Genomic DNA, 14,489 nt, shown 5'->3' with positions numbered 1-14,489 from the left:
ATCTGTGGAAGACAGATGGAACTAGCATAAAAGACTTTCTCACCTTAACTTCAAAAATATGAAAGAAGCCAAATTTGAAGTACTTTCATATTTTTGGTTGTAAGTGTTTTGTTCTCAAAACTCATCCGGAGCAGCTGACCAAGTTTGATCTAAAAGCTGATGAATGAATTTTTGTGGGATATCCATTGTCCACAAAAGCGTTCAGAGTTTACAATCTGAGAACAAGAACAATCATGGAATCTATACATGTATCTTTTGATGACAAGAAGATGAAAGGTCTAGAAGATGCTGATGACTATGACAAATTGAGATTTGAAAATGAAGTACCTTATGCTGAACTTTTAAATCCTGACCCTAATACAGTAAATCCTAATATCACTCGAACCTCTAATGTTCCATAAAATAGTGGAAATTCTTCTAACACTGAAGCATATGTTGAGGGGGAGCAACATGACTCAAATCCAAAGACTACTACAAGTGATTCAACTCAAGAAACATCAGTAGAAAGATCATCGAACTCATTTTCCTCAAACTCTGATGAATCAAATACTGATAATAATGGGAACACTAATCCAGGGGGAGCATTAGGAAATAATAGTGGTACTAATCAAAGAAATAACAGAGAGTTCATGGATCAATGGGGAGGTTCATCTTCAAGAAGTCAACTTTCATCTGCAAGAAAATGGTCTAAGTTACACACACCTGACTTAATCATTGGAAACCCTAACATTGGTATAAGAATAAGAAAAGCCACTCAGAATGAATGTATCTACCATTTTTTTCTATGTCAAACTGAACCTAAGAAGGTTGAAGAAGCTCTACAAGATGATGACTGGGTTACAGCAATGCAAGAGGAGCTCAATGAATTTGAAAGGAACAAAGTTTGGACTCTTGTGCCAAGACCAAAGAATAGATCTGTACTTGGCAAAAAGTGGGTGTTTAGAAACAAAAGTGGCAGTGAGGGCATTATCACAAGGAATAAAGCAATAATGGTTGCAAATGGTTATTCACAATAAGAAGGCATTGATTATGATGAGACATTTGCTCCAGTTGCAGGACTTGAGGCAATTAGAATCTTTCTTGCCTATGTTGCTCACAAGAAGTTTAAGGTGTTCCAAATGGATGTGAAGAGTGCATTTTTAAATGGAGAACTTGAAGATGAAGTTTACGTTGAACAACCTCCAGGGTTCATTGATCCAAAGTATCCAGATCATGTCTACTTACTGGATAAAGCACTCTATGGACTGAAGCAAGCTCCAAGGTCCTGGTATGAAACACTTGCTCTACTTCTGCTAGAAAGTGTTTTCACAAGAGGTACAATTAACAAAACTCTCTTTTATAAATACCATGGTAAGAACTTGTTATTAGTACATATATATGTTGATGATATCATTTTTGGATCTACTAATGATTAACTCTGTGAGAGATTTGCAAAGCTAATGCAATCTAGATATCAAATGAGTATGATGGGAGAATTGAGTTACTTTCTGGGGTTACAAGTTAAATAGACTGATTAAGGGATCTTTATAAATTAATCCAAATAAACCAGAAATTTACTCAAAAGATTTGGAATGCAAGACTGCTCAACTGCATCAACTCCCATGGACACTACAACCAAGTTAGATTTAAATAATGGTTCTTCGATAGATATAACTAACTACAGAGGTATGATTGGCTCACTCCTATATCTGACTGCTAGTAGACCTGATATCATGTATGTTACCTGTCTCTGTGCAAGGTTCCAAGCTGATCCTAGAGAACCTCATCTATTAGATGTGAAAAGAATTTTTAAGTATCTCAAAGGCACCATGAATCTGGGATTATGGTATCCCAGAGATTCAGACTTTAAGCTAATTGGATATTCAGATACTGATTTTGCAGGATGCAAAATAGACAGGAAAAGCACTTCTGGAAGCTGCCAATTTCTTGGTGAAAGATTGGTTTCTACAGGAAACTGTTGTGCTCAGATTCTATGGATAAGAATCAGTTACTGGATTTTGGGTTATATTATTCTTCTATTCCTATATATTGTGATAATCAAAGTGCTATTGCAATGATAGGAAATCCAGTGCAACATTCAATGACTAAACAGATCAGCATCAGGTACCATTTCATAAGGGAATATGTGGAAGCAGGTACAATGGAATTGGTCTTTGTTCCAATAGATCAACAAGTAGCAGATATATTCACCAAGCCTCTTTGTAAAGCTACTTTTACAATATTGGTGAATGAATTGGGAATGATATCAGGATAATTCTCAAATTCTGGTAATTAAGACTGCTGATATTATTGAAGCATGGCATCTTATTATGTGTCAGTACTTGTTGGATAGTGATTATTGTCCTAAATGTTGATGACATGATAACATGAAATTATCTTCCATGGTCTTATGTGAAAACTGCATGTTGAACTACTGATTATGCGTACATGCTCTGTGATTAGTTAAACTTGCTTTGACTAATAGATTCTGTTAGTAGTCAAACTTGCTTTGATTAGTCAAACCCTGATTGACTATTATATTTCATTGATTATTTTAAATTTATTCAAAATAAATGGTTACGAAGTATTTTTAATTAATTAGTGAGTTAGTGGAATCTCTTTTAATTGCTTAAATGGATTAGCTACTAATGTAAGTATCTAGTAATACTCGAGTACTTACATTGGAAATAGGAATCTGAAGAGAGAAATTACTTTTTGTTTACCTAGATACGCGTAATCGTGTATTCGTATTATGATTAATTATTACATGGTTAATGAAAGAGTCTTTTCAATTTCTATCTCCTCTGCTATAAATGCAAACCCTCCACTCTCAAAACTTCTCAATGCCTTTTCATACTCAACTCATCATCTTCTCAATATTTTACTCACAACTTCACTCATCAAAAATGGCTCAACCCCAGTTTTACAAATGCACGGTGAATGTTATCTTCCAATCTTCAATCCAAATGATGAAAATATATACTTTGATCCATACAAACTAAAGGTTCATATTGGTGGTGAAGTCTATCACCCAACTGAAGTTCCAAACTCAGTCTATGATCGTCTTTCTTGGGATGATCAGTTGGAACTGCATTTCTTCACCGGAGAAGTTCTTCTTAAAGAAGAACTTCATATTGTACTAGCGGAACATTCTCGTCAAGCATCTCCTGAGCTGCAAGAGAATATCATTTCTCTTGCAGGTAAAATGAGTAGGATTTATCACCGCCGAGCCATGAAGAAGCAAGAAGCATTGAAGAAGTTGAAGATGGGATAGTTTCTAGGAATAGTTTCTAGCTTGTGTTGGACTATTTTATGATTCTGCTTTGTATTCATCTTCTTCCTAATAAATGAAAATCTTTAATCTTCTTTGCTCTCCTTCTTCGACTCGTTAAGTGAATACTTATTTAATTTCTTATTTGTGCTTAAATGCTTTTAATTGTTCATATCCAAATCAGTACTACATGCTTAATTTCAGATGTTTTTTTAATAGTGCATGTGAAGAAACTAATCTCTGTTTAAGTTCATGTGATCACTTCAGTATAGATTGAGCACACTACAAGAAGTAACTGTTGTTAAAGAAGAAATTTATGATAGATTTAATTTTTAGCCAATGAGGATTATTATCTTTGAGTGTCTTGACTATCTAAAATGTCTATTCAAGACATACTTTTGAGACTTTCTTTTTCTATTCAAGAAAGTTGTTCACACTCATTTCTTAATATAACACATTATATCTTAAATTTCTTCTCACAGCTGAAATACTTGAATCAATTTCTCAAATGTTGCCAAAAAAAATCAAGTGACATAATTCTTAAGTTATGCTCACCACTCAGAAACAACATATAGTTGGTTAGAGACTACTTGCTGAGGTAGATCTTAATGATACTAACAAAGACACAGAGGTTTCATCAGTTTTTACTGAAGACTCTGTGAGAGCTTTTCAATAAACACATTCAAGTGTTATTTTTTTGCAAGAAGAACAAGGTTTGAGATCATAGTACATGACGGTAACCTGATCAAATCCTCTCCAATTCAAATTGAGGTTCTCATTATTGATGAACAACAACTGTCATAACCACAGTACTAACTGTGAGTTAATTGTGTCTTTAGATTCACAAGGTATAAATATTGTCATTACTTTAACAACATTTATTCTAAATACTGATTTAGTCTTTTCAACATTTATTTATTTTTTCATGATATAAATCATGTTGGTATGATTACTTCTAGACCTTATTTAAGGATTATCTCTAATTGTATGACCACAGATCACCCTTTAGCCACCTCTTATTTCTGTAGGACAATCTTTCTGATCTTTTTTTGTGAGACGTGTTAAAAGATTGAGAGAAAAATAGAATTAAAGAGACGCAAGATCCTTCCTGGAAAAAGGAGAGATAAATAAGAGATAAGATTTAGTAATCCTTGTGAGGAAGCCCTGACTATTAAAAGTCATGAGATGTGTGGTGCAAGGAGTAGTGAGACTACTTTAAAATAATAGAGAGATTAAGTTTTATGTGCTATATGTTTGCAGGTGCACAGAGTACGAAAGAAATAGATGCTGATCAACAGTTTGTTCAACCTCAAGTAAACTCTGATGTACTAAGTGCTGTTAATCTCCCTACAAGTCTAAGTACTGATACTTTCTTGCAGTCCATACATTCTACTATTCCAATGATAAGTGGATTTTATATCTACTTGGTGTTGGGAACCACGGACTTAGGGTGTTACTATGTTTTATGATAAAGATTACGAAAAGATGATTACCCTGTTAATGGTTGATTCCACGCTCTTCTATTTTATTCCCAAATTCCCTTGAGCGAAGTGTGGCCTCCGTCTTCTCAAGTTATCCTCTCTTCTTGCTCCTTGGTGGCTACAATATGTTTTCACCCAAATTGCCAAGCAAGAAGAGAATAAGAATATATATAGGCTACAATAGGGACCATGGATAATTAGGTTGGGCCTTCTAATTACATCTTGAGCCTAGCCCAATGTAATTAAATATTAATTCAATCCACTAAATAATTAATATTTGCACTACCTTTCCTAATACCGTAATTTAATTAATTCGGTTCCAATATTATTTGCTTATTAAATTCCCCATGTTTAAAATATCATATGTCCATTAATTAAATAAATTACTGATAATTTATTTAATTAATATCTTTTATCCTTGATCATCCACTCAACCTTTATTTAATTATGCCAGAATAAATTCCACCTGTAGGGTTTCACATAATTAAATCTCTTTGAGCTTTCAAGGGGACATCATTACCCCGAATATTATCAGGACATGGATTCCTTCAATAAATAATATCCACCATGTATATAATTCCATCACCCAAAATATAATGATATAATTCAAAAGAATTATTTCATATATAAATTAAAGCATGTAAATAATATACACGTGTCAATTACTATTTCCGGATTAAGAACCTAAGCATTAATAATAACATAGAATCTTAGTTCTCCTTCTTAATCAGTATTAAGGGAACAATTCTAAATTTGATCCTGTTCAATATACACAAAGTATACTAGCATTATTTATTAGTCAATATAAACTAATCTAAATAATACTACAGCCATACCAGTGGATTGTCCAACACCACCTGTGTTGTGAATCTTATTATATTATATAACCGTATTTAACATTCTAATATTCTGTATCCCATTTGATACTAGATTGTTCACAATATATAATATTAGACAACATGTAAACATTCAAATGATTCTCAATTAAACTGGCCAGAAATAAATGTATATACTTCAAATAAATATTTTCAGTATACACTAACAATCTCCCACTTATACTCAAAATATTCTATGTGTATATCAGTGTTTATTTAATCCACTATTACATAAAAATCTATGTGTCCAACCATACAGCCTCCTTGGCAGCCTAAGAGGCCGCCACGTACTCGGCCTCCATGGTGGAGTCTGCAATGCATTTCTGCTTTACACTCCTCCATATAACGGCTCCACCTCCCAAAGTAAAAACATATCCCGAGGTTGATTTCCTCTTATCCCTATCTGATTGGAAATCTGAATCAGTATATCCCAAAGGAAATAGATCTGAGGCCTTGTAAATTAACATATACTCCTTAGTCCTTCTCAGGTACTTGAGTATAGTTTTTACTGCACTCCAATGTTCCTGACCTGGGTTCGACTGATATCTACTAACCATGCCTACAGCAAAGCAGATGTCAGGCCTCGTATATAACATAACATACATTAAGCTTCCACATGCTGAAGCATAAGGAACTACTTTCATGCTCTCTATATCCTTAGGTGTCGAAGGACACTGCTTCTTAGATAGAGCAACTCCATGCTTAAAAGGTAGAAAACCTTTCTTGGAGTTCTGCATGTTAAAACGAGCTAATACTTCATCAATGTAGGGCTCTTGAGATAAAGCCAACATCCTTTTCTTGCGATCCCTTATAACTTTGATCCCAAGGATGTATGCCGCTTCACCTAAGTCCTTCATGTCAAATTGTTTGAACAACCATGCCTTTACTGATGACAACATCTCAACATTGTTTCCAATGAGTAAAATGTCATCTATATATAGTACTAGAAAAACCACTGCATTACCTTCACTTCTCTTATACACACACGATTCGCTTGGACTTTGATCAAATCCATATGACTGGACTGCCTGATCAAAATGAATATTCCAGTCTCTAGAAGCTTGTTTACGTCCATAAATAGACCTCTTAAGCTTACATACCAGATGCTCTTGGCCTTCCTTAATGAATCCTTTTGGTTGCTGCATATAGATGGTTACTTCAAGACTTCCATTAAGAAAAGCTGTCTTGACATCCATTTGCCAAATCTCATAATCGAGATGAGCTGCTATAGATGAAAGAATACGGATTGACTTAAGCATGACTACCGGTGAAAAGGTTTCCTCATAATCGATACCTTCTCTCTGAGTATACCCTTTCGCAACAAGTCTTGCTTTCCAGACTTTCACCTTTTTATCTAATCCCCTCTTTTTCTTGTAGATCCACTTACATTCAATAGGTTTTATACCTTTGGGTGGTTCCACGAGCTCCCAGACCTGATTAGAATACATTGATTCTATCTCAGATTCCATCGCCTTTTGCCAAAGATCTGCATCTTTGTCTTGTACTGCCTCTTCGTATGTACGGGGATCATCATCATGTTCACCAGGGACCAAGTCTGAAGACTCTCCCAAAAATATGAATCTATCAGGCTGTTGAACAACCCTCCCACTACGACGAGGCACTGGTGCGGTATTAGTGACAGGTTGTACATTATGTTGTGGTTGTTCTACTTGTACTACAGCTCCATGGGTATTATTTGTCCCTCCCACTAGTTCCTCTAAAACGACACTACTCATGGGTTTGTGATTCATTATATAGTCCTCCTCCAAGAATCTTGCATTAGTGCTAACAATGACATCCCGATTCTTCGGACTATAAAATAAATATCCTTTCGTTCCCATGGGGTAGCCTACAAACAACCTTACTTCTGTACGAGATTCTAACTTAGTCGCGTTCTTGTTCAGCACATGTGATGGACAACCCCATATTCAAATATGTCTTAGACTCGGTTTATCCCCAGTCCACAATTCTAAGGGGGTTTTAGGAACCGACTTAGAAGGTACTAAGTTCAGAAGATAAGCTGCTGTCTCTAAGGAATGTCCCCAAAACGACTTGGGTAAATCCGAATAACTCATTATCGATCTAACACTCTCTAAAAGAGTCCGGTTCCTTCTCTCTGCTACACCGTTCTGCTGGGGTGTGCCTGGTGCAGTTAACTGGGATTCTATCCCATTTTCTGATAAATATTCCCTAAATTCTCCAAGCAAGTATTCGCCACCACGATCTGATCGTAGTGACTTGATACTTTTATTAAGTCGCTTCTCCATTTTAGCTTTGTACTCTTTGAACTTATCAAAGCACTCAGACTTACGGTGCAATAAGTAAACGTACCCATATCTAGAATAATCATCAATGAAAGTGACAAAATATTCATAACCACCTCTTGCTTGGATATTCATGGGTCCACATAAATCAGAGTGAACCAATTCTAACAGTTGTTTGGCTCTATTCCCTTTTTCCTTGAAAGGCCTATTAGTCATTTTACCTTCCAAGCAGGATTCACAAACTGGAAATGGCTCCACTGCCAATGAGCTTAAAGGCCCATCTACTACCAGTCTTTGAATCCTCCTCAAGTTAATATGACCTAATCTCAAGTGCCAAAGATATGTTTGGTTCAAACTAGAAGGTTCCTTTCTTTTAGTAGAGTTAGAAGATGTGTTGTTCAATTCCCTAAATTACAGTTACAGTGCAGGTTGACTAGGATTAATTATATACAAATTGTCTTGCAATGTACCAGAACATATAATTCATTTATTCATCATAATAGAAACATTACGATCCAAACAAACATTATAACCATCCAACGCAAGTTTAGAAACCAAAATTAAATTCCTTCTAAAAGAAGGTACATAAAGACAATTGTTCAAAACCAAAATCCTATCAGAACCAAAAGATAAATGAATAACTCCTACTGCAACTACTGCTACTTTCGTAACATCTCCCATGAACACGTATATCTCACCATCTCTAAGCATTCTGGATAGTTGGAACCCCTGCATATAATTACAAACATGATCAGTGGCTCCCGTATCTACACACCAAGTGCTCGTAGATATAGCCGCTATAAATGTTTCTGTAACTAGAGAAAGAGACATACCAGTATTGTTTGTCTTCTTAGGAAGAGGACAATCATGTTTCCAGTGACCTGACTGTTTGCATCTGAAGCACTTTCCCTTAGGCTTTTTCACACCACCCTGAGCTCCCACTGCCTTCACAGCTTTCTATTTCTGAGCCTTTTTCTTCTTCTTAATACCTTTCAGCTTAGAAGAAGAACCTTTCTCAGCCACATTCACTTGAACACTCTGCCGAAATAATCCTTCAGCTGCCTGAAGTTCTGTCAGCAGTTCCGCGAGACTATACTGTCTCTTGTTCATGTTCTAATTCAAGCGGAACTGCTCAAAATTCTTCGACAAGCTCATAAGGATAATGTCAATCTGGGTTTCCCCGTCAAGTTCAGCACCAAGGATCTCTATCTCATTCAGATGCGACATCATCTTGAGAACATGATCCCTTACAGGTGTGCCTTCAGCCATCTGAGTGTTCATTAAAGCCTTCATGGCTACTTGCCTAGCAGCCCTATTCTGATCTCCAAAAAGTTCCTTGAGATTAAAGAGCATATCCGAAGCAGTGGCCATAGACTGATGCTGATGCTGCAAAACACCCGACATTGCTGCCAGAATGTAACATCGCGACATCTCATCAGCCTTAATCCACCGTTTATAATACTCTTTCTCATCTTCAGGAGCATCAGCAACAGGCTGTTCAGGCTTGGGTTCATAAGTGCAAAACTTGTACTCCTCAGCAGTCAACACAATGTCCAAATTTCATTTCCATTCAATATAGTTAGGTCCGGTAAGTTTGTTATCCTTAAGTATGGTGAATAGTGGATTAAAGCCCATTTTATCCTGAGAATCATGCATAAAAACATCACATAAATAAGGGTGCATTAATTATTAAGAGCTATTGATTCCTCTAACAATTATTAAAATTTATTGCACTAACATATAAACACCATAAGCTTCTGGTACGCCACGATGTGTGACATGTATACCACCTAATTTTGTTTAAATGTTACTTCGGTTCTATTACTAAACAATATGCCACGTTGGGGTGGACTATATTATTTTTCATAGCTAAGTGTATACCATCATCAAATCTTAAATTATTCGAAATCTATGGAACTTGGTACGCCACGATGGGTGGCGTGTATACCTTCCAATATTCGTAATTTTGCCTTGAATAGAATACGTCAATTCAATATTCATCAATGGTTTGATTTCCAGGTAGTGGAGGAGTCACATCGGTTTCGCTTAAAACCCACAGCCTTACAAGTTCGATGAACCCGTTTTTGACAAAATCGCCCCAAATCAGAAATAAAGAAAATCAGTATTTATTCCTTTTAAAATTTATTAATTTAAGAAGTTTGTTCTAGTAATTTCTATAACATTCTAGACACCATAAATTACATGCCACGATGGGTGACGTATATATAATTTATATTCGTCTTTATGTTAAATTACCTACAACCAATAATGGAGACCATGGGATTTAATTTCATATTAATTCCCTCTCCCACTTAGAATTTTTTTATTAAAATTGAGGAATTTTAAAATTAAATGGGGCCCTATGTTGTTATAATTATGTCTAAACATGCATTCAAAATACACACATAATTTTAGCAACATATAACATTTAATTAAAGCAATAAATAAAATTTATGTCCATGTCGTCCTAATTAAGTTAAACATACAATTTTAAAAGAATTACACACATATTTAACGACACACATAATCAATAAATTAAAGCAATAATTAAAATTTAATGGAAAAAATTAAAATAAATTTTCCACTATTATGGCCCTTGAAAAAAAATCCAGCTCTAAAAAAAAAAATCTACCCCAAGCGCGCCCCGACGCCCCAGCAGCCCCAGCAGCCCCTGCTGCTCAGCCCCAGCTGCTCAGCCCCAGCAGCCCCAGCACCCCAGCAGCCCCAGCAGCACCAGCAGCCCCAGCAGCCCCAGCACCCCAGCAGCCCCAGCAAGCCCAGCAGCACCAGCAGCCCCAGTTGCCGCAACAGCCCTATGTATTCTCACAACGGAACAAAAAAACTACCGGAATTGATTTCCGATCGCACATAATTTGTACAAAATACCCGGAACAATTACAAAAAAAATAGATCTAATACAAAACTAATTTTGTAAAATCTATTCTAACACGATCAACCATCGTGTAAATTACAACCACGATTAAACCACGTGGAAACCAAAACAAAAATTAACCACGATTAAACCACGTGGGATCTAAACACATAATTAAAATATACATGGCCATAATAGTGGATTAACAACCTGCATCAAAACCAATACAAGCAAAACACTATATACACACATATATAATTATGACATGGACATTATATCATAAAACGTAGAACCCATTACCAGGCTCTGATACCAATTGTTGGGAACCACGGACTTAGGGTGTTACTACGTTTTACGATAAAGATTACGAAAAGAGGATTACCCTGTTAATGGTTGATTCCACGCTCTTCTATTGTATTCCCAAATTCCCTTGAGCGAAGTGTGGCCTCCGTCTTCTCAAGTTATCCTCTCTTCTTGCTCCTTGGTGGCTACAATATGTTTTCACCCAAATTGACAAGCAAGAAGAGAATAAGAATATATATAGGCTACAATAGGGACCATGGATAATTAGGTTGGGCCTTCTAATTACATCTTGAGCCTAGCCCAATATAATTAAATATTAATTCAATCCACTAAAGAATTAATATTTGCACTACCTTTCCTAATACCGTAATTTAATTAATTCGGTTCCAATATTATTTGCTTATTAAATTCCCCATATTTAAAATATCATATGTCCATTAATTAAATAAATTACTGATAATTTATTTAATTAATATCTTTTATCCTTGATCATCCACTCAACCTTTATTTAATTATGCCAGAATAAATTCCACCTGCAGGGTTTCACATAATTAAATTTTTTTGAGCTTTCAAGGGGACATCATTACCCCGAATATTATCTGGACATGGATTCCTTCAATAAATAATATCTACCATGTATATAATTCCATCACCCAAAATATAATGATATAATTCAAAAGAATTATTTCATATATAAATCAAAGCATGTAAATAATATACACGTATCAATTACTATTTCCGGATTAAGAACCTAAGCATTAATAATAACATAGAATCTTAGTTCTCCTTCTTAATCAGTATTAAGGGAACAATTCTAAATTTGATCCTGTTCAATATACACAAAGTATACTAGCATTATTTATTAGTCAATATAAACTAATCTAAATAATACTACAGCCATACCAGTGGATTGTCCAACACCACCTGTGTTGTGAACCTTATTATATTATATAACCATATTTAACAATCTAATATTCTGTATCCCATTTGATACTAGATTGTTCATAATATATAATATTAGACAACATGTAAACATTCAAATAATTCTCAATTAAACTGGCCAGAAATAAATGTATATACTTCAAATAAATATTTTCAGTATACACTAACACTTGGAACGCTTCATTACAAGCTTAAGTTGGTGTTTTGGACTCAAGTTGTTGGTATTTTTTATATATTTTTGTGTTATTGTATTTCAGCCATTAGTTAAATGAAGAAAGGAGCTTTTCAAGGAAATATGCTGAAAAGAGCTGAGAATTAGAAGCCTAGGACATTCTCAAGTTGTAGACAATCTCATTAGCTTCGCGTGGGCAGTTGAATCACCTAATTCTGACGAGCAGAACTCAAGATACGGCCAAAAGAAGAATTGTCAGAAAATTTCAACAAGGCTAGTGCGGCCGCGCCAGAACCAGCGCGACCGCGCTCCAGAAATCACTATTCCAGCGCGGCCACGCCCGAAAGTAGCACGCTCGTGCCTTGTTTCTGCATCAGAATCCTGTTTTTAGTCGAAATTGAAGATTTTGAGAGACCTGGTCATCCTGGGACCTATATATATCAATAAAAAGACATTTTTAACAACAGGGAGCGATTGGAGAGCAATAAGAAGACCTAGAGAGCACGAGACGGCTACGGAGAAGAAGACTTTTGTTTTCTTTAGTATAGTTGATACTTGGATGCTTTTTTTCGATTTGTCTTTGAACCCTAGTACTCTTATATTGTTTATTATCATGTTTTCATTGCAACCCATGGTGACGATGAGTTCGATTATGAACTAATCGTTATCGTGAGGTTCTAACAGATTTACTTATAGATTTCTATAGTTAATTATTTTGATACCTAATTGTGTGGTGATTGATTGATATCTTAATATTGGTTGTGCTTATTCGTCTTATATACGTAGCTAACATATAAGATAGCGTGTTAATCTCTATTGAAGTGACAGTGAATATAGGGGTTTAGAATTTCCAAGCTAGCATAGGTTCATGTATAATTATTATGCATGATCCGTAGGTAATTTTGACCATCTTACTTTCCCTATGTAATCATGATAGATAACTTGTGCATTAAACCTTTATATTATCAAATTCTAAAGACATATAGGGTCTCAACATAATTGGTGTATATTCAGCTTTTATCTCTTTTATGGATGTCTGGTAGTAGGGTATTCGTACAACGAAAGGTAGCGTTTACTAGTTTCATGTTATCTGATTAGTTGTCATCACAATTACATGCTAAGGTTAAGAACAATAACTTTGAATAAAGTATTTAATGAAATTAGAATCCCATGTCTGTCACATATAGTTAATTCAATCACTTTTATTCTTAGTTAATTGCATGTTAGTTTAATCTTAGTTATAAACATCTCAACTTGTTATTGTCTTAGCATTGAACAATAACCATACATTGTTGCATAGGTGCATAATCTTAAGTTTACTAAAAAGAGTCTCTGTGGGAACGAATCTGATTTATTTGTTATACTACTTGTGAACGCGTATACTTGCGTGTAATTTTAGCGCGTGTTTTCGCCCTAACAAGTTTTTAGCGCCGCTACCGGGGACTCGGTGTTAATTTTTAGTTTATGTGCTTGACATCGGTGGTCGTTAAAGTTCACTGACTCGGACTCTCTTTCTTATAAGGTTTACTTTAGTCGTGTGTTTCAGGTACTCTAGTAATCATTACAATGGGAGATCCAGCAGCAGCGACGAAAGCGTTGAAAGAGTATTCTCAACCAAAGATCATGGACATTCAATCGAGCATTTTCAGGCCAGCCATCGCGGCTAATACCTTCAAGATCAAGCCTGGCATGATCTAGATGGTCTAGAACTCAGTTCAGTTTGGGGGTTCTCTAACGAAAGATCCCAATATGCACATCAGGGATTTCATAGAGATCCGCGACACCTTCAGGTTCAGTGGTGTGTCTGAGGATGCGGTGAAACTGAGACTGTTCCCATTCTCTCTGAGGGATAAAGATAAGTGCTGATTACACTCTCTACCACCAGGTTCTATCACTACTTGGGAAGATCTTGCTCAAAATTTTCTTACAAAATTCTTCCATATGGTAAAGACCGCTGCAATCAGGAATGCTCTTACTCAATTTGCACAGCAATCAGGAGAAACTCTATATGAAGCTTGGGAGCACTACAAGGAAATGCTTAGGAAGTGTCCTCATCATGGCATGCCTGATTGGATGATCATCAATTGCTTCTATAACGGTTTGTGAGCACAATCAAGAACCATGCTCGATGCAACTTTAGGTGGAGCATTATGGGCAAAGAGCTATGAGGAAGCTTATGAGTTGATTGAACTTATGGCTGCTAATGAATACCGGAACCCAACTCAGAGACTACCTCAAGGCAAGGTAGCATGAATTATGGAGGTGGATACAACTATGACTATCATTGCTCAACTAAGGGCATTGTGTATGAATATCGATTCTCTGGCTAA

General features: G+C 35.7%; 1 non-coding gene across 1 annotated transcript; it reads right to left on the bottom strand.

Moving 5' to 3' along the window:
• Positions 1-14,115: 14,115 nt before the first annotated feature.
• LOC141688025 (small nucleolar RNA R71) lies at positions 14,116-14,222 on the bottom strand. Its single transcript, XR_012561495.1, has one exon. It is a non-coding gene; the product is annotated as a small nucleolar RNA R71 (small nucleolar RNA).
• Between the last annotated feature and the right edge of the window lie 267 nt (positions 14,223-14,489).

The sequence above is a fragment of the Apium graveolens genome, chromosome 9 (assembly GCF_009905375.1).
Source record: "Apium graveolens cultivar Ventura chromosome 9, ASM990537v1, whole genome shotgun sequence".
NCBI classification, from domain to species: Eukaryota; Viridiplantae; Streptophyta; class Magnoliopsida; order Apiales; family Apiaceae; genus Apium; species Apium graveolens.
Note: the sequence above shows the minus strand (reverse complement) of the source record. Positions and strands in the feature narration are given on the sequence as shown.